Here is a 4,163-nt window from a genome sequence, read left to right as displayed (position 1 = left end):
CCACCTCGGCCAAGAGAAACCGAAGTCCATGGCAGCCCTTACGGCACTCATGACCCGCTTTTGCGCGGGAGAGGACAGCTGGCTGGCTCATAGCAAAAACACAGCCAGCGAGACAGGCCCCTTCGAGGCCAAGAACAGCTCCGGAAAGATCCGGCGCAATAGACACAAACGCCGAAGCAATGGCAACAACACTGTCACGACCGGTTTTTCAATAAAAATGTTTATTGAGAAAGCCAATATTTTGAATCCAGTATGAGAAAAATCCTCCTTACCGGTAGACAAATTCTTGATACAATAAGCCAGTAGCATAAAATATATTACAGGGTCGAGCTACGGTTGCTCAACCAAATTATTACAAGCACGCCAATAATTATACATAATGGCGGACATGACACAGTGGTGTGGAGGCATACTACTGACTCGAGGATAGGGCGGTGGTGAAAAAACACAGTGGGGAGAGAGATACAAGACTCTAAAACTGGCATCTCATCGAGCGTCGAGGTGAGGCTCGATGAATTTATTTGGTAGCGGAAGCGGATATAATACAGTGACCAAATCCAGGGTCGTACGAGACTGACTGGGATTCCTCTAGGCGTCGGACTCGCTATCAAAATCTTCATCCATGAGATCGCCTTCGTCAGCATCTGGCCAAATCAACAAGCCAGGTGAGTACTTTGAAAGTACTCGCAAGACAGTTCGGACGTAAGATATAACAAATGCATGCATGGATGTGTCATGTTTAACTTTTAACAGTGGCACATTAATTCGTAAAAACAAGACAGGTAAAAAGGGGGTCGGCGGTAGTCCGCTCGAAAACCCAACAAAATAACTGTAAACCCAATCGGGTGTCTGAAGCGACACCTCGATAGGAAGATAAATAAATAAATCACGCCGCAGTCGGGCATCTAGGCGACACCACATAAAGGGCTTTAAAAGAAATGCCACAGTCGGGTGTCTGAGCGACGCCACATAAAGGGCTTTAAAAGAAATGCCACAGTCGGGCATCTGAGCGACGCCACATAAAGGGCTTTAAAAGAAATGCCACAGTCGGGCGTCTGAGCGACGCCACATAAAGGGCTTTAAAAGAAATGCCACAGTCGGACATCTGAGCGACATCGCAGAAAGGGCTTTTATTGAAAGTAAAATATAACAATGCCACAGTCGGACGTCTGAGCGACATCATAGAGAGGGCTTTTATTGAAAGTAAAATATAACAATGCCGCAGTCGGACGTCTGAGCGACATCACAGAAAGGGCTTTTATTCACGAGTAAATAATACTCATAGTAAATATTCAATTCATGAGAATAAACGGGTTAGTCCATCCACAGGAATAAACATTTAACCGGACTTGGCACTCATGTGATTCACCGGAGTCTCTGTCATCAAAACTGACATTTGTCAGGATAAGATAATACCGAACTTGGACATGGAATAGATGATTCAAAGGAATATATGACTCTGCAGAGTTTGTACGAATTTTTTTCCCACAGCCAACGGATTTCCGTAGTCACGAAGGACTAGTTCCTTTTACGGTATTTCGGAAGAAAACACAGCTAACCAGTACACACCCATCCTACCTCTCGATGCTAGGAATCACCCTAGACATCGTCCAAGAAAAACTTTTGAGACGGGGAGATCACAATCTCGAATAGCATGGGATCAAATTTATATACGCGCGCTCTAAGGGGTGCCCCCCTCTCGGTCCCAATCGGAAACACCCATGCCCCCTGACCGGATGACTGGCTTTAATCCAGGGCCATGGAACCATCATCACGGCCTCTCCTTTTTGGTGTGTACCAGGAAAGCGGTTTACAACTTACTAAGCCATATTCCTTGCGGAAAACATGTGGTAGTACAGGGAAGGAAGAATGGAAGGAACTGGAATGGTACGAGTTGACATTGAAGTCACATAGTCTGGCATAAGCCTGGCATGCTACAACACTGCCATCTTACCCATCCTCATGCCAACACATGGCCATGCATACTCACATCCATCCACTCATGGATTTTCGAAACTCACTTGCCTCATCGTTGCAGGTAACATGACATTCGCCGGTATGTTCATCAACATGCCATAAACTACTTAATGCAAACATGCCAAAACAATCATCATATCAAAAGTTCAAACATGCTTGCCTGGTTCGGAATAGTCGGAGCCTAGCTCGGTGAAGTTTGCGGTCCCGTCACATCCTTCGGTATCTACGGTATAAAGAAAATATACGCGCTATCGTGAATACCGTGAGGTGCACAAAAATTATTCCAAATATTTTTCAAATAAATATGATAAAAAACTAGACAAAAATCTGAAGAGGACAGAAAAAGAATCACTCAAAAATTCCTTTCTGTTAAAAAGTTATAAGGGTTTTAATCCAGGGACTCATCTGTAATGAAACAGAAAGTTCCCAGGGACTAGCTTACAAAAACAGAAAACGACTCGAATAAGAATGCGCCGGCCCAGTGGGAAAACGCATTTGGCAGAAGACGTTTTCAGAAAACGTTTCGCTTAGACAGGACAGAGAGGCTGACAGGCGGGTCCCGCCCGTCAGGTTTGAATATTCAAACGGGGCGGCAGAGTTCGCCGGTGCCCGAGAGCCGCGGTGGTCGCCGGCGGCGATCCACGGCGAGGCAGGGGGATCGGAGAGTACCTCCGTGTTCAGGGCGCCATTCCGCGTCGGTTGGTGGTGGTGGTGGTCGCCGATGAGTACTACGTCGATGGCGAGCCTTGCTCCGGCGGCCGGTGGTTCGGGTGATCGAGGGACTCGTCGGAGAGAGCTGCGGAGATCAAATTGAGGAGGGGGTTAGACTTCTGGTAGCTAGAGGGGGTAACTGACGGGGTTTGGGCACCGGAGATGGCCTCACCGGAGTGAATCAAGGTGGAGGCCGAGGCGGAACGGGGCGGCCGGAGCTGGGGGAGGAGACCTCCTCGAGGTCCCCCTGTTGGCCTGGCGGGGTGCTGGAGAGGTGTAGTGATGGTGCGTGCTCGAGGGCGAGCTCGGGGCCCCTTTTTATAGGCGGTCCGAGGCGGTGGCCGAGAACGGGGTTCTCCGGCGAAGTTTACGGCGGCGCAGGGCATTGGTCGGGGAGGTTTAGGGGTCGAGCGCCGTCGTGGGGGTTCACTGGGTCCGTTTAGGTGCTAAACTAGCCATGATTTGGGTGTTTTGGGCGAGCTCGACGGAATGGGGTGGCGCGGGCCCGTCGGCGGCAGGGAGCACGTTCCATGCTTGCCGGGCCACGGCGACGGTGCCACGGGCGTGCGTTGGCATGGCAGGGACACGCGGAGAGCCAGGGGGCGTTGGGCGGCGCCGGGTGGCGTGGCGAGCGGGCTCGGGCCCTCGCTGGCCGCCACAGAAGGCGCAGCCACCGCAGAAGCTTCCAACGCCGGCGAGTCTCGTCGCCACCGACGCCGGGAATCGGCCAAGCGTGCGTGCGGGGTGCTGGTCAAGGGGAAGAGGCTGCGTGCAACGCGCCAGGGCGCACTGTGGCCGCGTGACCGAAGTCTGACGAAGGAAAAACGACACTGAATTTCTAAACTTAACTGAAGATGAACAGAATAGTGCATGCAAGGTGTTCGACAGAATGATCTAGGCATCTAGGGATTTTTTCCTTGAGCTGAAACTTGGTGGGGTGGCCTCTCATTGCACCAGGAGGCTGCCTGAATTTTTGTGGAATTTTTGGAGAAGTGTGGATATGAATTTCATCAAATTTGTCAAATCTGGTCCAAACTTGCAGTGAGTGAAATTTGAAATTTTTGAAAAGAAGAAGAGTGGATCAAGATGGTTCTAGGTTGTGGGTACTAAAGACAATCCAGGGGAGTTGGTTTGAGGTGAAAATTCAAAGGCAATGAGGTACTTGCCTTGAAAATCACTTAGGCTCAAAATAATTGGCAGGAATGATTTGGGAGATAAAATAATTGAAATAAAATCCAAAACTTGTTTGGACTTGTTGAGATAGAGAAATTAGATTGTTCAAAGGTGGAGGGAGGGATTTTGAGAAGATTTACTATAGGAGACATGGTAAAACCATGGGTGGTTTTCAAGATAAGAAAATCCTCAAAATTCACAGAGTTCTTTTTGTAAGAAAAGAACAATTTCCAAAAATATATTTTGAGAAGGGAACCATCAGAGAAAGAGTTTTAAATGATCAAACACCATAGTTTGAAGAA

This window comes from Triticum urartu, chromosome 2A (genome assembly GCF_056163025.1).
Source record: "Triticum urartu cultivar PI428250 chromosome 2A, HENAU_Tu73, whole genome shotgun sequence".
NCBI classification, from domain to species: Eukaryota; Viridiplantae; Streptophyta; class Magnoliopsida; order Poales; family Poaceae; genus Triticum; species Triticum urartu.
Note: the sequence above shows the minus strand (reverse complement) of the source record.